The 25,816-nt window shown below is 46.3% G+C and overlaps 1 pseudogene; it reads right to left on the reverse strand.

The window, feature by feature from the left end:
- Window positions 1-3,641: 3,641 nt before the first annotated feature.
- LOC119455971 (very long-chain specific acyl-CoA dehydrogenase, mitochondrial-like) lies at window positions 3,642-24,231 on the reverse strand (annotated as a pseudogene).
- Between the last annotated feature and the right edge of the window lie 1,585 nt (window positions 24,232-25,816).

Raw genomic sequence — 25,816 nt, forward strand, 5'->3', positions numbered from 1 at the left:
CAGATTGGATTTAGACCCGGATGCTCGATATGGTGCGCCCATGTTGATTTAGAGGAACGCATTAAGCTTGCACGGCACAGGCGGCAGTATGCAGCTTTAGTGACCCTTGATTTAGCTAAAGCCTACGATTGTGTAGAACATGTCATACTCCTAAACGTTTTAAATAGCATGGATTTGCCTCGATATATTATCAATTGGATACACGAATTTTTAAAGGGTAGAAAATTTTATTGTTCTCAGCGTGGCTTGGTGACACAAAAATATAGTCAAACAAGAGGAGTTCCCCAGGGATCTGTCCTTTCTCCTATTTTGTTTAACATTTTACTAATCCCATTGTGCGGTAGTGTACAAGTATATGTCTATGCAGATGACATAGCATTCTTTGCGTCTGCGAGTGATATTCACTCATTACAGAGTACACTACAGTCATACTTGGGAACACTTGAAGCCTGGTTTGCGAATATTCGAATGTCGCTCAATGTTAACAAAAGCGCTTTGATTGTGTTTCCATTGAATGTACCAATTAATATCTCTCTCCAATATTATCAGGAAATTATTCCGCAAGTTGACTTTATCAAATATCTCGGTGTAATATACGACACAAACCTGACCTGGCGAAATCACATTGATCATGTTAAATCTAGGGCGACACGCGCGGTTGGCATGATAAGCAAACTTGGCCGACATCGCTCTGGGCTACGCAGAGACACTTTAATGATGATTTATCGCATGTACGTTCGTCCGATATTGGAATTTGGGTGCGTGCTATTCTCTGGTGGGCCAGCGTACAAAATTAACCCCCTGGTTCTTCTAGAGCGGGAGGCAATTCGGAATTGTCTCGGTTTGCCAAAATTTGTAGCCAACAATGTTTTATATCAAGAAGCACGACTGCCTACACTTCCCTGCAGATTCCGCATTCTAACGGTAAAAACATATTTAAACATTTATGCATCTTCTTTGAGAAGATCACAATTTGTATTTATTAGGGAAATGAGGGCATTTTTCGATGAGCACTGGTCCCGCCTACTTCGACCGCAAGTTTTGTTTGTACAAGCTGAGCTCGATCCATTAAATGTTAATATACGTGAGATCGCTTGCCCAGACAAACGCTTGCCTAATATAATGATTGAATTTGACGATATATTTCCATCGAATGCCAAACTCCTGCCCACTACATACTTAAACGGCATGTTACAAGATCATTTAACGCAACTAGCAATAGATCACGTGATCGCGACTGACGCGTCAATGAATGAAGAGAAAGCGGGTGTGGGTATTTTCTCCGAATCACTATCCTGGTCTTATGCAATACGCCTTCCGGATTTCACACCCATATTTTTTGCTGAACTAGCAGCGATTATCTTAGCTCTGCGGAAACTTCCTTCAAATTACTCAACAGTGGTTATAGTGACTGATTCACTGTCAGTATGTACATCGCTCACTTCATCTGCAGACACTACTGTAACCAATACATTTAAATTGTTAACCCCTCCTAACTTAAGTCTGGTACGATTGGTATGGGTTCCAGGCCATCGTGGTATATTCTTAAATGAAATGGCTGACACACTTGCGCGGATATCTCTTGATGGACCAGTTATGTCTGTCATGCCTAGTTCGGCTTATGTCACTGCGGCTAGGTTTAGAAAATTTTCCCTATTACAAGATTCTACAAAACTGAAAATCCAAATGTCGGAATTTAATCATTTGTCCTTTTCGTGGGACAATAAATGGTGCCCCACACGTAAATTAGAGATCTCCATAACAAAATTACACTGCTGAATCCCACCATTAAATTTCTACCTCAACAGGTCTGGACTGGCACTCTGTGTCCTACCTGCCAGGAACCCGAAAACATTGACCACTTTCTATTATTTTGTCATCGCTTTAGGAATGAGAGGAAGAAATTCGAATTTTCATTCCGTAAATTGAGTATTTCACTAACTACTGAAAATATCCTCTCCTTCGGGGCTTCTTCAATGGGCTTTAGCCACAGGAACATCTGCGTGGCCCTCTGTGACTATATCTGTGACACAAAAAGACTACCCAGTTAATTCTCGAAATAAATAATTGGATAACTCATTAAATCGCTAATTGGCGTTTCGAAATTATTCTAATACCACCAAAATTTTTGTGCTGTTTTTATACAATTACAATGATTTTAATTCTGTCTCTGCCCTGTAAATCTCTTTCCAAATTATCATAAACACTATCCTTCACCCTGATTTAGTTTTCCGTCTAGTTTTTTTTTTCTCCATCTCTCCCTTCCGTTTAACCTTTAACCGCCGGCTTCTTGGCCAATCACCCGTAGTGGGTAAGCGCCACGGATGAGGATCAAGCAAGCAAGCATCTATGGAAGCTTCGCTACCAGGTACATTTACCTTGTGTGGTCTTTGTTGAATAAACTGCAACTGAAGACGCGGTGTTTTGAGCTCAGTTCGTCTGTATTGTTCACCCGAATTTATACTTTTCACCCATACCACTAAGAGATCTGCGTGCCTTATAGAGGTAGTTATGAGACATTATGCATAAAGGTTTTATGCCATGATTTGATCTAGGACTTTACTGTTGTTATTGCTTTGTTAGAAGAATATCAGTGTGCTCCCTGGCACTACTTTGTAGGTTGGTTAAGCCCACTGTCCAATAATGATCCTAATAATGCTTCACAATAAAGATCAGTCTTAGACACAGCGTTTCTAAGACATTCTTTTCATCAAAAATATGATAGCTCTTTAATTTTGTGAAAACGAAGGCAAGAAAAAGCTAGACAGTTAAGAACATCCCATTTTTCCATAACAGCTTTTTAAAGCCACAACCTTATTGCTGCGTCTAACTTACGACATAAACTGCAATGTAACGGTAAGTACAGTCAGCGCCTCCTCTATTTTTTCAATGCCAGTGCAATCGCTTGCTCCGCAATGGGAGCCATTGGTGCGCCTTAGTTCAGCGAGTTGCCGCGATATGACGCTACCCAGAGGGTACGAGTGCTTGCATCACGCGTGCGTCTGAGCCACTGAGCACGCGCCGTTGCCGTTCCGGAGGAGATGCGGTAGATGTTTCACGCGTCTGTCAAGATCACTTCCTCCGACTTCCGTCAGGAGGCGCCACCCAGAGGCTACTCTCCCCCATGACTGTAAAGCAGGCGCGAACGCTAGCTGACGGGGGAGGGTAAGAAAGGGCGTCAGAGAGGGTGGTGAACCGTTGGATCGGCCGCATCTGGCTGAGATTGAAAAAATAGAGAAGGCGCTGGTTCAGTTTATATTTGCCCGTAACTATGGTAATGAAACGGTTGATTGTTGCATGTGCTGCATCATTTGTATTCTGTGAAAATGCACAAGATGGAGGAGTTTCATGAAAGGAAAGTTCATCCACTTCATTGCAGGAGGTTGCTATAGGTTCCTTGAAAAACACACGCTCTGGTGGGGAGAAAGATAGGTTTTGATTTCTAGACAAAGACAAATTTTGCACCGCAACTACACGGATTTCTAAAGGAATATATGCAAGCAAGCTTCCTATTGCAGCATTCCAGCTGCTGCTATGTGAGTAGCAATTTTTCCTTCACCCTTCTGTTAGTGTTGGAAATTGGTTGGAATTTGCCGATACATGTTGGGACATTTCAGACACTGCATAATGTGGTAGTAATGTAAAATAAAATTGCATTTTATTTCCACATTTAAGCAGCTCTGAACACAGCCTATTCACAGAGCACTTAAACAGCAAACAGTCGTTAAAACAGTGAACACACTTGTGCTGTTGTGGCGACAAACACGACAGCAAGGAGTGTCGCATGAAGTAATCCTGTTGGTCGCTTGTATTTCCATCAGTAAGCAGGTAGATTTTACTTTATTACTCACACGCAGTAAATTCTGAACTGGTAAACATTTACAAGAAAAAAGTGAAGTGCTGGCAAAGATCAAATGCAGGGGCAACAAGAAAAACCCAAGAGTGCAGTCACCATGTCATGCCCACAAAGGTTCCTTCGAAATTCTACCAGTAAGAACACAACCGCTTTGAAATATGTCATGTCTAAAGCCTGCAGCTACACAAGATGAGGAAAGAAGTTAAAGCCGACTGCATGCATCTCAGCATGGTGCTAAAATTTTAAGTTGGACATCGTGAATGCTACCTGTGACCATTACACGGATATTTCATTTTGCACAGTAATCACAGCCCCTCCTAGGAGGGGAAATAACAGCTTCACTTGCATCACTATAGTCGTACCATTTAACCACTAGTACCCACATGGAACTAATATGCTTAGTGCACTTGCATGCAAGCTGCTGTGTGCATTGGCAGGCACCATTAGTACTAGTGGTGCCTGCCAATGCACACAGCAGCTTGCATGCAAGTGCACTAAGCATATTAGTTCCATGTGGCTGCCTTCTCGTAAGCCATCTTTCTCGTCCCTGGGAAGCCAAGAAGTTTGAATTAGTGGAAATTCTAGTGCTGCTTGTTTGAACTAAGTGGCTCAGAAATTAATTGAAAACATACTGCATGAACTAAAATTTTGAGGTTTGCTTGAATCAGATGGAAATATAAATTACGTACATATCTACTTCCGCAGTGCATTGTTACCATTTTAAAGAAAAAAAAAAAGAGAAAACACTGTAGCACGAAGTAAAAATGGTGCACTTGCTGTTTGGAACAACACAAACCATCAAAAAGGCTGTGCAAGAATATTCGGGAATTCCAAAGCCAGCAAATACTGAAGGCAAGCAAAACATAAGGGAAAAAAAGATCTCTGTTTATCAGGTAATTGTAGAGGAGGATTTAATATTCTTCACAGCTTGTCGAGGCTGAGGAAGAAATGGCAGCAACCACCAGAGTGGCATTAAAGTGCACAGGACGCAATCTAAGAGATGCCATCCAGCTACCCAAATATGTTTTACAGTAGAGCTGTTAAGACCTCGCTAGGTTGGTCTCGTGCGCAGCATCGCCGAGCTGGGAGAGAGTGAAAGCAGAGGAGAGGAGGTGCAGAGAGCGAGAGAAATAAATAAATAAAATAAAATTTCTTGGCAAAGCGAGATTCGAGCCAGGTACCCACGGTCTGAAGGCAAGCATCATGACCACTGCAATATACACCCACACTTGCAGAACATACATTTATGGGAACCATATGGTTGCATTGTACCGACACCCGCCGGGGTGGCTCAATCAGCTAAGGCGTTGCGCTGCTGAGCACGAGGTCGCGGGATCGAATCTCGGCCGCGGCGGCAGTATTTCGATGGAGGCGAAATGCAAAAACGCCCGTGTGCTTGCGTTGTAGTGTACGTTAAAGAACCCCAGGTGTTCAAAATTAATCCGGAGCCCTCCACTACGGCGTGCCTCATAATCAGAACTGGTTTTGGCACGTAAAGCCCCAGAAAGAAGATGCATTGTACCGACGATTGTAACACAACTTGCTATGGGCGAGAGAAAAAGAGCGACAGAGAGAGAGAGAGAGCGACACACAGAGAGAGAAAGGAGCGAGCAAAGAAAAAAACAATATAAACTTTCTTGGCAAGGCGGGATTTGAACCCAGGTCCGAAGGCGAGCGTCATACCCACTACACTCATGCTAGCAGAGCTCTGCTGTTTCATCAGATTTCCCAATCATGGAACTCGCTTACTTTTTTTTTTTATCAACGGCCTCATGGTAGAGCTACTGAGCTGCTTAAAGTAGGTGCCTTATGAATGAAGGGAAGTACCCGTGTGACGAGCAATAAATTATGAAATGGAAGCTGCCTCTCACAACCACCATTTTTCAAAGAGTTAAATGAGGCCCTTAAGCACTTTTCTAACTAATCACAGAAAGGACATACCTCACGAATCTCCTGCCGCAAGAATTTTTCATATCCTTCAAGTATAAGCTGAGTTAGAGGTAGTCATTGCACCGATGCACGACTTTTGCTCTCTCCCTCCACTAACTTGCTGAAAGCTACACAGGGGGGATGGCAAAGGGGCACGACCCTACCCAGAAGTTATGCATTTTCATTTTTTTTTCTGTGTCTTTGCAACGCTACTTTCAATTCAGCTGTGCGTGACGAAGTGGGCTGCCTCGCCATGCCCCTGGAGTTGCGTCACCCACAAAGACCAATCAGAGGGCTCGCCGCGGCACCTCGTGGTGGCCACTACGTAGCATGCCGGTGCAATATCTGAGGCCAGGCGCAGCAGATGCAGCTACACGCTGCACCTGCTACCGTGTGTAGACCAGCAATGCAAAGGTTGCAGACATATATCTTTTCACAAATATAACTCAAAATTACCAATAATAGTAGTATTACTGAGAATGTTTTCAGAACTGCAAAATCCACTAATACTGGTGTAGCTGCTGACAAAATTGCAAAGGAAGGAACAAAGCAATTTTTTACTGTATTTGACACGAGGTTGTACATTTCATGCTGCATGCAGTGGAATAATAATTGGCTCACATTTTCACAGGAGCATCGTCTATGGATTGGCAACAGTTTCATACCACACTCGGGCTGCGTTATAACAAAGTTGAAGGGGGAGCCGAAACTACTTTGTTATATCCATATTTCCATTTACAATGGGGTGCACAATTGTCACATGGAAATAAGAAAACAGCTTTGCGGCCTGCGGAACCGCTACACAGCCACGCATCCGATCAAATTTGAATACAACAACAAAAGAATCTTTGGCATGTGCAGCACGCGACTTCTTAGCACCTGACTCGACAGCCTTTAGATAGCTGCCTTCTGTTCCATTGTGATGGTCTTTTGTTTCCGCCTTCCACTTGGCTCGTCGCAGTCTCTAGCGCCTGGTACACAACACAGCGCTCTGCTGTGTAATCGAGAATGGCAAGCGAACTTGCTCGGCCGGCTCGTGGCCTCCGAGAGTGCACTGGTGCCAGTGCGATATCGGATGCCACGCCCAGCTGCCACGTGGCGCGCTGCAGGGAGAGGGAGACGTATGAATGCACGGCCTGGGTGTGACCCCCGAGATTGCGCCGAGGAGATCTCGGAGGTGACGCCCAGCTTCGGCTGCCTGCGCGGTGCGCCGTAATGACAGAGAAGTGAACGCACTAATTTTGCGCACCACCACGCGTAGCCACGACTCGTGCAGGACACCCGAGATTGCACCAGGGAAATCTCCGAGGCCACGCCCAGCTGTGCCAGGCAGAGTGGCGCGCCGTGCAGAAGTGAATGCACTAATCTTTAGCACCGCCTCGCGTAGCCGCACAACATGCCGGGGCTGCGGCTCGCGCAGCCAGGCACGTGCAAGAGAGAGAGGTCAGTGGAGACGTGCGATAGTGAACCGCAGCTCGTGCGCAGCTATGCACGGTGGTGAGAAAGACCTGTGTTGCTCGACGGCATATACGACGCTGGAGTTTTGAATTGCCGCGGCGAGTGCTGAATCTCGCACAAAGCGATGTACTCGGCGGACAACAATTGATTTTTGTTTTTGAGACAAATTTAGTTCGTTATATCCATTGACAAGACAATTTCACTTCCTTAAAACGAGGTTTAATATACATGGATCTCTATGGAGATTTAAAGAGGAATTTCATTTACCTCGTTACATCCCGTTTCGTTATAACAAGGTTCGAGCGTACCTTCAAAAAATGTTTCAGGGCCCTTTTGAGGTAGTAACATGTTCCCATAAATTGGGAACTTCAGACAGTGTCCTGCATGCTGAAATGTTTCAAGAGGTGATGGCAGGTAGAATTAATACATGCAAAGACAATGCGATTGTTAACGTGATTGTTAAAGCAGGTACCTAGCCTGACACGTTGGTTATCTGTGCTCTCACTAGACTTGAATCTGCTGCTGGCCAAGACAACAGCTGCTTCCTGGCTCAGCACTTTGTTGGCTTTGTGCTCCCAACTTAAATGGAGCTAGCAGATGTAGTTTGGCTCTGCCCTGAATGAATGGGCACAAAGCGTTTGCATACTGCAAGCACTTGCGAATCTATTGGACATTTTTTAAGTGGCAGGCTGTGGGAAGATTAGACTGAAGGAGAAAAGGCTTTTAAGGCACCATCCACACATAGCAAGCATGGAATGATATACATAGGGGATACTGCCTCCATATAAAAGGTAGCCAGTGCGGCTGAAGCTATATATAAGAGAAAAATATTGCAAGAATCTTCACCATTTCTGTAAATATATTTCAACAGGTCAAAATGTCCAGAGTCATAGGGTTACAGGCAATTGAAACAATGTATGCACTTAAAATGCAGTAGGGGTGTGTTGTGCTCAGGTGCCCAGCCAAATGGCAGCCATGCCAGTCAAAGAGCAGGTGCGAAATTCGCTGCACCCAAATCGGCACAACTGTGTATGATGCACTAATCGGGGTGCAATTACTTGGGGCTTGGGCACCGTTTCAGCCCACCAGACTGCATGCAGACATAGTGGCAAATAATTCCATCCATCTAATAAAGCACTGTACAGAGGCACGGTATTGCACAACAAATTTTGAAAGCTTTCACTATAATGAAAGCGTGCACCACATATGCAGTTCTGTAACGTTATCTGCACTGCATCTTGACAGTGGGTTGCTGAAATAGCTTTATTATCAGCCCATCAGAAGCAACATTCCTCTAAATGACAATGCATCTTATGGCTCATCACTACGCGTATGCACCACATGAGTATGCAGCACATGCGTGACATCACTATTCGCTCCTCCTTGCAGCTGTGGCACTGCAGTATGCAAGGACTAAACAAGACAGTCCAATGGGGCCGTGCCCTTATAACCTTTGTACCGCCAATTGTGATACCCCAACAGATGCTGGAGAAATGTGACCACATTGTGTGGCTGTGTCACCACCAGTGCACATCTTCACATGCCCTTCATCATCATCACTGTCAAGGCATTTGTAAGCAAACCTTGCCATCAACTGAGGAAGGGTTCAGACACCCAGTGGATTCAGGGGCACAGCACCACCAGCTTCGCACATGCCTTCGGCCACCGCACGCATGGTGGTGAAATTGGCCTGCTTCTCAGATGACCGCAGGGCCCCCAAGTTGGCCTGCACACGCTCGCTAGCCTGCATGCAGGGAAAGCCAGGCAGACTTTGGTTCACTCAATTGGAAAGATTCAACACTACCCTACGCATAGTAGGAAAGCGGGTTAACTGTGTAACACTCCTTGCTGTTTTCCAACAGCAAGGTTTGTTATGTGCTGGTAACACAGCCTGGCTGCTGCGACTCGCCTGGAACAAAGCATGCTTACATGAAAGAATTACTGCAAGTTGGGAAAGTCGGAATGAACTCATTGCAACTAATGCGCAAAGGGAACGAGAACATGAGCAGAGAAATAGCGACAAGGCTGCAGTGCCTTACGACTGAAGGAAAGTTTTATTTTGGCATAGGCATTTGAAAAGGAAGCAGTCACGCGCCTGTTACAGCAAACGAAACATCCATGTGTGACCATCTCTCACTGCGTCCTTGTCGTTACTTCTCTGCTTGTATCCTTGTCCCCTTTGAGCATTAGTCATACTAAATACATTAAAGAGAACACACGCGAAGAGTACAACCATAAGTTCCATAAACGATCTAGGCACTGATTAAGAATTGATAGATGTACGACTCTCTAATTTTTTAATACCCTCACAGGGGCGTCAGCCATCATGACAGTCAGCACCGTGTCACACCTGCAAAAGCAGTGCACGTGTCGTGTGAAGTGTCTAAGGCTGACATATTCAGTAACGTGGAACCACTTATTGTAACCACTGTGCACACACAGGAGCTGCAGGAGACAAATACAACAGACACGGGTGCGCATTTCTGCTTCCATTGGAAGCAGCAGGGGCAGCCTCTGCATGCAGGCACAGTGGCAAATAATTCCGTCCATCTAATAAAGCAGGGGCACGGGAATAGTCTAGCAGACAATGCTTGCATCGTTCCATGTGCCCAGCCTTGCTACTTTCACCGGTGCTCTCCACTACAAGGCAACCCACGGGATAAAAAAAAAATTAAACAGCTCTACAGCAATTTCATACAGGGCATTGCGTGCTTCTCTGATGGCAAAAGACACAGAACCATGCATGATCACTTCTAAGATTCCCATAATTGAAAAGGGAGAAACTACATCTATTGTGAGAGGCACCACTTGGCTAGTCTGTGGAAAAACTTTTTTTTTTTTTGCCTGCATGAATGATGTGTGGCGAGCTTTTGCACATAAATTGGGCACAAATCTTGTATCGGTCCGTACGTTCTTGCATCATGGTAAATATAGTAATTTGCACATTTGGTCACCTCAAGAGCAAAATTCAAGTGGTACAAACCACCCTATACAGCTTTGGCAATCAGTAAATTCCAGCAGTCATCAGTAAGTGCCAACATGTAACGCATGATAATAGAAGCAAATTAAAAGCCTAAAATGTTTTTTTTTTTTTTTGTTTTTTTTTGCTGCTACTACATTATTGAACACCACTATGCACTTCAATAAGTGTCCCTGCCTTTTGTGTAGTCTCACAAATCAAGGCATCACTGTTTAAGCTTTACTGCTTCTATGAGGGAAGGGCCTTTTCCCCTAGCTTTATGAAATGTAACATGTCAGCACAGGGTAGATAAAATTGTTCCATACAAATGAAAATGTGTTGTAGCCAAAGTCGAAAACAGAGGGAAGAGAATGATGCTATTCTGTCAGTTGTCGGCACTTACTGCTATGTTCATGCTTGGCATGCTGCAGCAATACAGATATAGTGCACAGTTCATTCAAAGGAACTTCAACGGAGGAACTGATCAGAAAGAAAGTTGGTTCAAATAAGTTCCAGCAGACCAAGGAGCTGCACTTGTCAGTGTTCAATTTTGGCCACCGTTACAACCTTTGATGCGTGGCCCACATGCAGCGTCCTCTGGCGGCAGCACACCACCAAGTTGCTCACCTCGCTGCAAATGAGCTGGGCCAGGAGAGCCTCGTGCTCGGCTGAGGGCAGCGACTTCTCCAGGGCAAGGCTTGCTCGTGACAGCACCGCCACCATGGCATACACGTCGATGGCACTGTAGGCCAGCCGCATCAGCAGAAACTGCTCATCTGCAACACAAGCAGCAGCAGAAACTGGTCTCACTTCGCAGCGGGCCAGTCACGACCAGTCTCCCAACTGCATTTGCCTTCCTATGACACCCATTCTGTTTCCAGTGAGGCGAGTGCCACTGCAGAGCACCTTCTGGAGCAGTTAACATATTTTCGGAAATATTCTAAAACAGGTCAATACTGGCACGTCTGAATAAATTGATTTGCAAATCGAATATCTGCCATTTCAATTTTCGAATATTCAGTATACTCAATGTAAAGACCCATGCAGTGCTGCCCCTCGTGCTTGATGCCACGCAAGCACGCATCTTATTTCCTTTTAGGGGCGAAGCTCCTTAGGGTGTGGGTCTGTCTCTCCTCTGTAGTATGTAGTAGTAGTAGGTAGCCACGTCTACTTTTATGAAAAAAAAATTCCGAAAGTTGTGTCCGTAGCGCGGAATCGAACCAGGGACCCCTCGCTTCCGAACGCGTGGCGCTAACCACTACGCCACAAAGCGCACATGGACACACGCACCACGATGACAATAAATACCCAACATTAACAAAAGACTGCGCGTTTCTAACGCGTTTGTGCTAGCACGTTACGGCCCGTGTAAGAAGCTGGTGAAAGACGCTGTGGCCTCTCCGCCTTACCCCCGTATTCATAAACGCTCCTCGACTTGACTTGCCACCGCCTTGGGCAGCGCGTTCGAAACGCGTTGAAGGCGGTGGCAAGTCAAGTTCAAGTCGAGGAGCGTTTATGAATACGGGGGTTATACTCTCTCAGCAGTCATGTGATGGCGTCGTAAGACGCTGTGGCCCTTTCCCTCTTACTAGAGAGTACTGCACGTTTCTAACGCGTTTGTGCTAGCGTCCCCTTAAGCGGGAGATGGTGCAATTACAGTAAAAGCTCGATGATACGATCACGGCTAATACGAATTTCCAAATGATACGAATTTTTCTGTGGTCCCGGCCGAGCCCCATTACTTTGCAACGTGCTAAAGAAAAGTTGTTACGAATCGATTTTCAGCCTGCGTCGGTTGATACGAATAAACGCCACCCCACCGACGGCCGCGAAAGAGAGCAGCGTGCAGTCACGCGCTTTCCCTCCTTCTCTTTTGGTGCGGAGGCGCGGCGCCGGACAGCGCGGACTCCGCTACTGGGCGTGAATAGTTTGAAGCGGTGGCGCTTTTGGTGCTTTTGTACTTTTCCTCCTTTTCTGCGAGCCGTCAGATGGAGTGGCTGCTGCGCTTCGGGCCGCGTTCTTCGTGTTTGCGCCATTTTGCCTAGTCGCAGCGAGCTATGTCTCGCAAGCGGAAAGCACTCTCCTTTAAAGAGAAATTAGACATTCTTCGAAAGGTCGATGAGGATCCCAAGAGGAAGTGGACGGAGTTGGCTAAGGAGCTAGGCCTCGCAACGTCAACACTGAGCACAATTGTTGCACAGCGAGACTATCATGAAAAACGTGCTTTCGTTCAACGTCAACGCGAAGCAAGCGAATTCGAACACGCTTATTTCGAACATACCGCGCACCGACAATGCTCTTAGCAGCGCGCCAAATCACGCAGCGGCGCCTCCGACCGGCATTGCTCCGACACCGCCATAGAGCAAAAGCTCAGGAGAGACCCCTCAATGTCGCGCGCGAAGGAAGGGGGGGGGGGGGGGGGGGAAGGAACCCGCGGCGGAAATTTCCTTCTCTCTCAAATGTGAACCCTTCTCCTCTATTTTCTAGTCACATGTTGACCTTGCACGCTCGGCAGCAGCGCAGAGGGAAGCAGCGGCGGAGGCACAGTCGGGCCAACGAAACTGCCACGCCCGCAAACGCTCGCTTCCCGATAACGGCAGAAAACGAAACTTCAGGGGGCGGCTAAAATAAGCTGGCGCCAGCACGGCGGCGGGCGGGCGCGCACGGAGATGTGCGCACGAAGTCGAAGGTGAGAGAGCTACGAGGGAGTTGAGAGGGAGGGCGAGGGGAGCCACCGAAGCGGCGGAATTGACGCGGCCAAATCCACTTCCCTGCCGCCCTCCTCCCTCACCTTCGACGGTCTCCGCGCGCACCCGTGTGCCGGCGCCGCCCGCTCGCTCCCTGAAGCTTCGTTTTCTGTCGTTATTGGGAAGAACCGGCGTGGGCAGTTTCGTGGCCTGCGCTTGCTATGCGCTTGCGTGTCGCGATATTTCACAACTCGCACCGTTCGTGCATCGTGCTATGGTGCACGAATACTTCAAAAATACGTCCTTTTAATTCGAACAAATTTTCGGGCCCCTTCGAGTTCGAATTATCGAGATTCGACAGTAGTTTTAATTGTGTTTCGATGATACGAATTTCGGCTAATACGAATATTTTTCGTGACCCCGTGAGATTCGTATCATCGAGCTTTTACTGTATAATGAAGGGCGCTGTTATAAAATAGGAATGACGTCACATATGGTGTGTGTCATTGGTGGAAGTCAATCGTTCGATTTAGTGCGGCGAGACTGGGCGAATTACACGGAAGATTCACGGTTTACCGATGATTCCCTCCGGAGTTTCGCCCATTCATCATCATTCACCCCGTGGATATGCGGTGTTTTTTTTTTTCGGTACAAAAGGAGATCAGAGTCCATGCACACAGGCTGCCCTGGCTGACTCGGTTGTCTAGCACTTCTGCCATACTGCATGCACTCCCCGACGTTGGCCCGATGCGCGCATCACACACACAGAGCCGCACCCGCTGGGGCTGCCTCTGTTAGTACAAGGTTCGTCCAGATGTGATGAGGACAGAGGGAACGGCAATGAAAGCAGCGCATATTTCGGAAAGTGCGAAATCATGTGAACATAGGGCAGACACGCAGAATGTATTGGATATGCAGCAACGAATGTAACGCTGCTTCAACAGCTGTCAATCAAACCTGCACACATGATCACAGGATCGATTACTGATGAGCCACCTGTACAAACATATTATAGCGACAAACATTTTGCGATGGCTTGTGGCCAATTACCACATCGGCCAGTGGCGATTTTCATCACGCTCACACTCTAGGCCCTTAGGTCTAATCGGCATTGCTTCATCGGGCGTCGATGACTAAAGTTACGGTTTCGTGCCAAATCAATGCAGTTCTATTTTGAGCAGCCGCACGACACTTGTGGGGATGCGCGACTCTCACGCGTCCCCTGATGTTGTTTTCCCCGCATGTCTCCTGTAGTCCGGCTTCTCTGCGTGGCTAAGCCCGGCGGTGGTTGCGGCGCGTTGCGAGAGATGGCGCTAGTGTCGCGATGCTAACGGCGGGGTCACTTGGGAGAAAAGGGTCGGAGGCGCTCTCTCTTTGGCTGGTGATCGGCGACCAACACGCACGAACGCTTCGCGCGTGCGCCGGCCCGCTTCGCGCGACCGTCGCGCGAGGCTAAGAGCAGGACACCGGTATGGACGAACACGGATCGTTCGAGCGCGCTACCGTTCGCGTGACTGTACACGTGAACGACTAGGCGATGGTGTCATAGCATGGGGCGAACGTATTCGCTCGCTATCGGGTCGCGGTGAGTCGGACTTCCTTGATTTGTCGCGCACCCGTGTGAATGTTCAATTGGTTGTAATTCGGCTAGTGTGCATTAGTGTATGAAAGGTGCAATAAATGCCCTTTTGATTGTTTTGCACTACAATGTGTCGTTCCTTTGTCCCAAGAGAACATGTGAGACCCCACACACTCGAAAAGCAGACAAACTGCCTCGCAAATGAAAGTGAGTATATGGGATGACAACAATGTAGCTCACGGCCTCCATCTTTGCATCCCACCATACAGAAGCCTCTCGTTCCCAACACCGTTCATAGACACACATCGGTCTCTTTGTGTCGCTTCAAGAAACCTGTCACAGGACAAACTTTGGATTAACACGGTGGGTGGATAAGTGTCATGTGACTAGGCACCCACCGGCCGGCTGCATACATTAGCGTGGACGGTGGATGGATGAGAGGGGGAGGGGTGCATCACGCAAACCTGCCGTGACCCTCCCGATTTGAGAATCTTTGACAGGTGGCAAATCACACCGAACCCTGACAATAAAAAGGCATCTTCTCTTTCCTGTCGGCGCCGACAGTGGTCGATCCTCGCAGCACCAACGACGGTTATGTGTGGAACCGTGATAGAGTCACGTGATGCGAGGTCCGCACTTTTGTCTGTTGCGCTCATTGGCCTTACGATAAACCCACCTGTCCTAAAGAGAGCAACGCCCTTCTGTATTTTGGAGGAAAACAGCAAGCAAAATTTTCTATGCAATAAAAGATTGCTATAAAGGCACAGGCCCACAGTTAAACTGAGAACCACCTTGGCATGCATTCAGAACAACGTAGCGTAACAAATTCTTTAGTGTCAGAGGGAGAAAAACACTTGATTCTATTGAACAGACATTCTACTGATAAAAATAATTCCCAGACCTTCATATACTAGAACTGAGCTGTAATCAGTGCTGGCATAATGATTTGGTGTTCCCTTTACCAAGAGTAGAGCGTACTGTACATGTCTTGATTTCTATATATACTCAAGCTACGAATAGCTTGGTTACATCCATGCTATAACAATGCTAGGAGACTCCCGTGCATGTGCAGCACCATCTTTTTTAGCAGAAAATTTGTAGGCATTAAATATTGATACATTTTCTGATATTCAATATTTGATCTGATATTCGTCTTTTTCTTGATTCAATTTGGTATTCAAACACCCCTACTAATTTTCATAAAAGCCTCGACACCAGGCCCAACTTAGGTACACACACTTTCCCAATTTTTTAGTAGCACTGCCCTCATACGAGATGCTTGGATACTGAGTGTGAAGTGTGTGAATCTCTCCACAATCAGCCTCCCGATATGTGCAGTCCAGCAGCTGTGCTTTCCTGTCGGCAAGCCCACATGATGGACTGATGGTCCACTGATGGACTTAGGCTCACGTTTAGATGTGGTTCACAAAATGTTTTAGGGGACCTTCATGTCCCAAAAATAGACTGAATTATGAGAGTCGCTGTAATGGAAAGATACAAATTAACTGTGACAAGTTGTTTAAGGTATGAGGCCAAGTGCTGGGTAAAAAAGTTTAAAAAAAGATAAACTATACAAATTATTGGTCTACATCATAAAGCACACTTTAGGCCCATGTGAGCTTTTTGAAGTATGTATTATTTTTTAAATATTTTTTTTTATTTGAAGAACTTAATTAAATATGGGTCACACGCCAACACTCATAACTCTAGTTTAACTATGCTAAGTTCACGATGCTAAGTTCACGTTTAACTACCACTACCAAATTTAACAATTTTGGTAGTGGTATAGGGGAGGCTTTGATCTGTGCAATGAACGAAAATTACCGAGATCACATGAATGCTCGTCGCATAGTGACGAAATAACCCAAAAATGTGTGCTACCACTTGGTGTGCCTTGGTGTAAAAGGCAGCCATATGAAAACTTGTGGCACGATTATACTTGTTGAGATTCATAGCACACCTAATAATGTAAGAAAAAAATGTGCCAAGTTTCTCTAAAAAATCTTTATTAGGAAAAAAGTTACAAATGTTTGCGTTTGAAGAAATCACAAAAAAATCAGTTCTGAGAAAATCTACAAAAAGATTTCAAAGTGCAGCGCTTGTGGGGTCTCACTCGCGCTCTTGGGACAAAGGGACGACAACACAGTAGTGCAAACAATCAAAAGGGCATTTATTGCACCTTTCATACACTAATATACGCTAGCCAAATTACTATGTATAGAACATTCACATGGGCGCGCGACAAATCAAGGAAGTCCGACTCACCGCAACCGGATAGCGAGCAAATATGTTTGCCCCATGCTATGACACCATCACCTAGTCGTCCACTTGTACGGTAACGCGAACGGTGGCATGTTCGAACGATCCGTGTTCGTCCATACCGGTGCCCTGCTAGCCACGCGAGACGGTCTCGCGAAGCCTGGGACATCCCCATCGCTGACCGACCCCAACCCGAAGAGGAAGCGCCTTCGTCCTTTTGCGCCCAAGTAACCCCGCCTCTAGGTGGCGTTAGCGCGCAACACTCGTGCCATCTCTCGCAATGCACCGCAACCACTACGACCGCCGCCGGCGCTTAGCCACACGGAGAAGCCGGATTACAGGAGACGCGAGCTATGCGGGGAAAACAACATCAGGGGACGCGTGAGAGTCCCATCCCCACACGCTTACATAAGATGATCAGGAGAGCTAAAATCCCCTATATTTGTAGCCAGTTCCGTCTTGGGTCGTGCTCTTGTCTGATTTTGCTCGTGTGGCACCTCGACTTTTTTTTTCTAGCTTGCTTTGCAGTAGTAGAGGTACAGTATTACAAGTATTTGCAATACGTCTCCAGGTCCATCGCGCACTCCGACTTCTTTGCACTGATTGCCGGCAAACTTTCATTTTGTGCGTCCTTGCGCTCTAACTTCCCTATTATGTGGCTGCCAGTAAGAAAAAGTACGCGACAGAGAGTAAACACATCCAGCAAACACTCTGGTGCTCCTCTAGCGCGTGCGGAGCCTCCACAACGTAAATAATTGCACGTGCAAAACATTGCATTTCACCTGGTGAGGCGTTTATTGTTTTAATTGATCAATAATGTGCTGAAAATACTATTAGGGCATTATTACATGTGATACAATTGTTAAATAACCAGCAAAGAACTGCAAAACAGGGCATTTTTTCTGTTGCACAAAAAACTAGCACTGTCAGTTTCGGTTTCGTAGATGCCGGGTGGGTTTACATTTTTATATGTATCTTTTGAAAGAAACTGCATAGGAAGATACTTTTTCAGCAAAATGATGGAGAATAAATTCCTCATCTAATCAAGTAGAAAACAAAAATTGAGATTTAGAAAAAAAATTTTGAATTTTCACTTGGCCTCGCGCCTTAACGTGCACCCAAGTGTTTCTTGCCTTTCACACCAGCTGGTAAGCAGGTGAGATTATTAGATGAGGAATTTATTCTCCATCATTTATAAAGAGTTTATTATCTACCGTACATCTTTGGTCTCATCGATTTGGCTGCACTTTCTCAACCAGTGTTGCATCAGTTCACATTGTGCAGCGCGACACCCGTGCACCTCGTGGCCCTTGCAAACCAAGGAGAAAAGTGCAGCAATGAACGAGCTCTGTCGTCTGCTGAAGGAGCTTAAGCTTTTTCAACAAATACACACATAGCAATGAATACAGCAGACTTCCGTTAATTCGATTTTTCGGGTGATTCGATGCCGATCGAAGGGCCCGGCCAATGCCCATACATTTCCATGGGCCCAAACCTCCATTATTTTGATCTCAAGATTAGCCTTCACAGGATAATTCGAACTTGACTGGTCAGCTTCGCCGCAATACAAGCGTGTTATGCAGTGAGGCATACCAAGAATGCAAAGGGGTCACTGTCACGGGACATACTAGTATGTGTTCCTTAATTGTACAGGCGTGGATGCACGATCTCCAGTCACAATACGAGCACTTAGACTAGGTTAATAAGCACACTGGCAGCCATTTAGAGCTGTTTCTGACGTTGCTGTGGTAATCTGAGCCCTTGTTTCACCAGCTGTGCATGTCTTGTATATGAGACCGTTAACAGGGCCTAGGTACATACTGCTTAATTACATGGGCACTTAATTACACGGAGACGCAGAGAGAATCCGAGACGCAAAGAGAAACCATCTGCGTTTTGGGAAAGCTAGCGCCACGGAAGGCAGTAAAATGAAAACACTCTGAAAGAAAGTCCTGGGAACGTTTAAATCTAACAAAAGTGCGGGGGTCTATCTAACATTCTGAAGGCCTGTCAGCAAAGTTGTTAGGTGTCTCGGTGCTCAACTGTGACTGGAGACGGCATATGTGCGTGTGTAAATTAAGGAACACGTGCTATGGCCCGAAACAGTGGTACCTTTCCCTGCTTTGTATGCTTCACTGCATAACACGGCTGTATTGCGGCAAAGCTAACTTTATAGGCAAATTTGCCAAGTTAATTGAATGCGTTATACTAATTGAATGCCAGCAAACTGAAAAAGGGAAAAATTGTGAGGCAGACATAGACAAAGTAACAACAAGGTGGCTGGAGCCACTCTCATTGATGGCGTGCTTCTGCCTTTTGTTTAATTCGACCTACCAAATAATTCGATCAGTTTTTGTCGGTCCCATAAGGAATAGATTAATGGAAGTCTACTGTATTCATTTATCAAAAACTTCTGCTACATTATAATGAAACTTTAAAGTGCATAGGTTTCTACGAAAGTTTCAAAAGGAATCAGAATTTGTTAGATCCATTAGCCCTCTATAACAAGGTTTGAGTGTAAGCAACTGTGGCAAAATATTTATGGTCAAAGTCACGTGTTGCAATAACGAAATAATGGTTATAATTAGGGGTGTGCGAATTCCGAATAGTAGATTTCAAATAAAAAAAATAAAAGCTGAATATCAGAATATTTTTCACAAAAGTTAATCCTTACAAATTTTGGGCAAGAAAATACGGTGCTGCACATGCTTGGGAGTTTCCTAGACTTGCATAACACGACTGTTGCAAGCTAACTCGAGTGTGCAGAAATCGAGAGTACAGTCTACACTTGTTAAAAGGGAACACCAAATTAGTATGCCAGCACTGATATTACGGCTCAGTTATGGTATATGAAGCTCTGGAAGCTTTTTTTTTATCAATAGAATTTATGCTTCATAGAATCAAGTGGTCTTTCCCTCTGAAACTAATGCATTAGTGGCATTCTATTGTACTGAATACCATTGAGGTTCTTAATTTAACAGTGGACCTGTGTTTTGCATCAATCTTTTATTTACTGCTCGGAAAGCGTTTCTTTGCAGTTTTTAAAATACATAAAGGCTAAACCGACTTTATAGCTGTTGGGTTATTGTAAGGCTAATCTGTGAGACAGACTAAACAACCACACATCACGTGACTCGATCATCACTCTGCACGTAGCTGGCACCGTCCGCGCTGTTCCATTGTAAGGTTCGGCGCGATTTGCCACCTGTCAGAAGAATCTGAAATCTGGAGGGTCACGGCAAGTGTGCTCGCAGTGACAGTCCGCTACCACGTCAGCCGGTGCTGCCCTTCCATGGCGCGCAGGCGCACTCGGCGCTCCTGTTCCGCCACAAATGAAATGAAACGCTTGCTTGGGCATTGCGCAGGAGGGGCTCCGCGGTGAACGCAACCTGTGGCACTGCGCGGATCTCCACATTGAATCTATCGAACATTAGAAAAATCTAATAGTATATATTTGAACATTCACTATTAGATTCAATTTGGTAATATTGACCCGAAATAGACCGGCACCTGTGGCCGCCGGCCGCTGCAACGAGAACGACGAAGTGTGTTCTGAAACGCGCGCTCTCCGAGTTTCAGTCTATATTGAAAAGAACCACCGTTTTGCCAAGGTGTCGATTGCTGTCTTCTTGACATTTTCTGGTGGAGGTGCTGGGTAAATGATACGATCGCCCGAGACGCAGCGTACTCCTGACTCGTCGCCAGTGCGTAGTCCGACAGAGCTCACCCGGTACACGTCCGTACCAGCCGTCGTCTTCAGGGGCTCCAGCCACAGCACGGTCTGCTACCTGATCCTACCAGGATGATGCACCAACCGTCTACTGCTGCGCTTGCTGCGCCGACACAGGTCCTTTTGCATCAGCCGCAAACACCCAATGTGTTCCACGGAGGTGCTCTTGAAGACGTCGAAGACTGGCTTGACCACTTCGAAAGGGTAGCCGAATTCAACGATTGGTCCCAAGAGCGCAAGCTGCGTAATGTGTACTTCGCTCTCGGGGATTCCGCAAAGACGTGGTTCGAAAACCACGAGATGACACTGACATCGTGGGACGAATTTCGTCGGCAGTTAGTTGCCGCCTACACCAGCGCCGACAGAGAGAGAGCGGAGTTGGCGATTCAGGCAAGGATGCAAGCCCCTAATGAGAGCGTCACGACGTATATTGAAGATATGGCTCGGCTCTTCAGACGTGCAGACGCTTCAATGCCCGAAGACAAAAAAGTTCGACACCTAATGTAAAGCAGGAAATCTTTGCCGGCCTTATCCGCAACCCACCGACTACACTTGCGGCATTTCTCCGCTGAAGCCACTGCAATGGAAAGGGCACTACAACAGCGCGCCAGGCAGTACAATCGAAACGTGACTGCAATTTCGAGTGGTGTCCCTAACGTGACCCTGGGAAGCGACGTCAGCGACCTCAGAGAATTAATAAGAGCGGTCATAAGAGAAGAACTCCAAAAAATGCAGGCGGTCGAGCCCCCAGTCGCGCGACTTTCTGTGGCGGAGATGGTGCGAGACGAAATCAGGCAAGCCATCCAAGTTCCTGAACGCTTCGGGGCACCACAGGCGCAGGTGCCCCGAAGCGTATTAGAGTATTCACACACCCCTAGTTACTATGAACTAATAATTGTAGTGCACCTCAACTTTATTACAGCAAGGTATTGGAGTTTGTGGGGAATAATGAAAAACAGGAGATGTGGACAGCAGTCGCAGTTTTTGGAGCGAGATCTGGCAATATTCTCAACCACAAAGTGTTAGAAATGTTTTTGTGCTGCACGACTGTTCTCACTGAAGAAAAAAGAGCCACTATGCATCAATACTTTTGCTTCCAGCAGCTAACTAGCACACCACCAGTAAATAGTTTTGTACACTCTGGTTGAACTCGGCATCATAAGACAGCTAGGCTGAAACGTTCTATGGTGGTGGCAAATTGGTGCTCCCGTGTGCCACGGAGACAACCACCAAGTGCCAGTGCCTCACCGATGATGTTACGGCCGTACTTGATGAGCAGATGCTCGACAGCCCCTCCGCAGAGCTCGATGCAGCGTGACACAAGTGCAGTGGGGCCAGCGAGACGCGTGTGGACGTGCTGCTGCAGGGTTGGCGCCGTTGAGCTGAGGCCCACAGCGCGTCGCACCCCTCTTGGAGCCCTGGTCAAACAGGAGGCCCAGGTGCGCAGCCGGGTTGCGCAAGGCACGCCGCAGCTCCCGCAGGTGCCCGCCCGCGTACTGCAGCCCTGCACGTGCACGCTTGGGACTCACAGATGCTCCCAAAATTTTCGACGCAATAGCATTTACTGCGGTCACTGTATCTGTAAGATTTAAGGAGACCCTAGGAAAGTATTCTGAATGACTAGGATACAAAAGAGGCTCTTCTCAAAAGGGCAGTTCCTTGGTGCTTCAAGAAATACTAATTCGTTCAGAGACTGCACTGGTACGACGAAGCGGTGCTCTAGTAGTTCATCGACAATAAGTACCCTGAGCTAGTGGGGCAGCTAGTGGGAATTACTAAATTTTCCAAGTTAACATGAGCCAAATACACAATGTCTTAGTATAACGGCTTACTAGTCTAGTTTTTTAACATTGACAATGTAATTGCAATGTTCCAACATAAAAATTAACACAACTTGCTAATAAATGCATAGCATTATTTAATATTCCATTCGATATATCAAGCTAAGTGTGCGTGCTCGATCGTATTCAGAAATTGTGATATTCGCACACCCCTACTTTTCGGACATCATGGTCACGCAAACGCCGACAACTAGGCCGATTTTCTGTCTCATGGGCCATATAATAATGCTTTCGCATTATAAGCTGCTTCCGTTAACTTGAGGCAATAATGTTTTCTCTCTTTAGATGCCTGAACGCGGACACAGTGGCGCGCTACATTACACGAGGCGGCGGCTGATGCGGTCCCGAAGCTCATTAAGCCGGAACCCACAGTGGTCAGTACTCCTGCGAGATACCAGACCCCCAAACTATGCCACAACCTGGCCCAGCAAGCTACCCTACTTCACATTTCTATACGCCCAAAGTTTCGTTATTTCAATCTTAAAATTGGGCTTCGCCAGATAATTTGAACTTGACTGGTTAGCAGCACACACCCCTTGAGAAGCAGCATATGTCTTTGCGGAGCTTAGCGGACAGCGAATATGTCTACCACACGCCATGCCTTGCAGAAAACTCCTGTTTCTGGCCTGCCATTAAAAAAGTTTTCGAGCTAAAATGGCGGCTCATAATGAACGATTACTGTATTTACCTGATTCTAATGCATAACTTCTTTTCCCAATAACATTAATCCGAAAGTTACCTGCACAGTGCAATCAATAAAAAACCAAGACTGGATTTGCAACAGTCTACTGTCGGAGCGAGCATAGCCAGCATAATCGCCATTGCCATCACAAGATGGCAACAAACATGTTTCTTGTGGACCATGTTTGTGCATTGCAACGATGATGACACCGCACTGTATCCACCGGTTCCAGTTTTTGATTACGAAAGCTCACTCAAAAGATAAATTATTTTACATGCTAAGCTAATGGCAACAAGTCATGTCACATGTTTTGGCATTCCAGAGAACTGCACATGTTGTAAGACAAGTTAGTGAAGGGGTAATATAGGCACGAGTCACCATCTTGTTTGCGATTGTTGTGAAGTTCTTTGGGAAATAAAGATTATCAAACACATAATGGACTATATGGAGGACATGTTGTGATCCGTAGACAGCAATAAAGTGCCATCTGTGAGTTATGACAATAGAAATTGCGTATAAAAATCTATTCAAGGTAAAGGTTGCTTGTTTCATCTTTTTCCAATTGTCATAATCAGAGGCACGCAATGTTTTTTCTGGTTAAAAATTGGGTGTGGGTCAGATTTGTACTTTATTTGGGAGCTCTAATGTCATTTCTAGGTTAGTTTTCTACTTTGAACACACGGAAAGTTGGTGCACATTTGATTTGAGGTCACGTTAGAATGGCGCAAGTACCACCAAATTAATCATCGATATGTCTTGCTGTTTTTTCTGCCTCTTGTTTAATTTCCCCCAGCAGATTATTCGACAAATTTCGTCGGTCCCGTCCGGGTCGAATTAATGGAAGTTGACTGTAGTTACTAGATCTGCCTCTTGGAACATGAACTGAAATGCCGTGTGTATCGTACAGCACAATGACACAGCTGTCAAGGGATGTGGACAAAAATGCTAGCTCAAGCAACCAGCTTTCTGAATACACAGGAGTGGAACAGAGTAGGTGGCACCCTTGCAGAGCAACAAAGAGCCGCAGGATGTCATTGGCTCCCTCGAAAATACGGAAGATGCGGAGGTCACGTAGGCACCGTTCCAGCCCTGCGTCACGCATGAAACCCATGCCCCGTGGATCTGGATCGCCTCGTCCGTCACGTACCAGGCACACTCAGATGCTGTCACCTTGGTGCTTGCTGCCTGCAACAAGCCACACAGGCTCTTATTTAGTGCACGATAAAGGCATGTCATGCAGTATAACAGAGCCTCTTTAGAACCCACAAGTAATCTAGCGACCTCCCTTAGCTAAAGTACATAGCAGCTATGACCTCCTCGATATGTCTAGAGGGTTCCGCATGGTCTTGGAAAGAACCTTTAGTTCTGGCTGAAAAGGAGGAAAGAAAAATCCGTTCTATATACCTACACCATGTCTGCGAACAACGGTAGGCACCGTGAATATATTCTAGGCACTATCGTGCCGTTACGTAGGCTCTGCCCACATTCATAGTCCCCACTTGCACGCACAGAAGGTACTTTTCATTGCGCTCTCTCTTTTGAATTCCGGGTTTTTTAAATAATAATAATCAAATAGTGCCAAAACCACGATTTGATTGGAGGCATGCGGTAGTGGGGACTCCAGGTGAATTTGGACTACCTGGGTTCATTAACCCCTTAACCATTTCTTATGAGCCCTGGAAGGGTATTCTGTAAGTGTTGGCCTATTGGTCATGTCCATTTTGTCTACAGCTGAAGTTCTGATTGGCTGGGCTGGGGCACTCGTCAGAAGGAGACAGGTGCCCCCAGCCAATCAGCACTTCAGCAGCAGATGAAATGGAAATGTCCACTAGGTGGACACTTACAGAATACACTCCCTGCTCATGCAAGCCCTCGTGTGCCCAAAGTGTTTAGATTAGTACAGCTCGTCTTTACGGTATTTGTTCTCCCCTTAAGCATTTTGAACAAAAGACACTTGTCCGCGGTCTAACTGATGTTTTGTTAGGCAGATGGCAGTACGTGCTCGGTGATTTCTTTCTTCTTCTACATCTGGAGCGCATCTTTCGTGTGGCAACTGGCATTTTCGAAATGGCATGAGACGGAGCTGATGCATGTATTGGCGGCCTGATTTCTGGAAAAGAGGCATTTCTTGGTCTTTTTTTCTGACGATGATTCTGCAGACACTGAGCTGTACATAGTTTCAGAAAGCGAAGAGAAATGTGATGATTACTAAGGTCGGCAGCTCCTCAGTCGAAGAAGACAGAGAAGCTCACGGGTCGACGTTGCAAGTGCACGTCAGTGACATCAATAGCATTCTGCGGAAGCCTCTACTACAGTAAACACTCATTACAATGAAGTGAACGGTACAAGGAAAAAATGTTATATGAGCCAGCCAATTAGCACTTGAGCAGCAGACGAAATGGACATGGAAATGGAATTCGGCAAAAGTGATTATTCCACAAAAGCTAAGAAGGCAGAGTTGAAATAGCACAACTCTGCAGAAGTCCAATACGGGTGTCACACAGCACATTTGTGATCACGATTAAGCCTAATCGCACACAAGCACAGAGGAAGTAGTGCGTCTTGGTTTGAGTGAGCTTCGGCAGGCGGAAGGCTGCAGGAGTAACATTTGCCTGTTGCACACACACATCCACAGGCGTGCTGTGAGTGTGCACCTACTCCTTGCTAGTTGCCATGGCGGCAATGCTCGCCGCTGATAACAAGTGGCCGTAGCATGGAGGAAATGGCACCACAATGGCGTAGCTGGTGACGGAGAGGGTTGCTCGCCTGCCCAGTGCGAAAGGCACTTGGCGTTATCGTTAGCGCACATCACGTTTCCTCGGCTGGTTCCCTCTTT

Source organism: Dermacentor silvarum, chromosome 6 (genome assembly GCF_013339745.2).
Source record: "Dermacentor silvarum isolate Dsil-2018 chromosome 6, BIME_Dsil_1.4, whole genome shotgun sequence".
NCBI lineage: Eukaryota > Metazoa > Arthropoda > Arachnida > Ixodida > Ixodidae > Dermacentor > Dermacentor silvarum.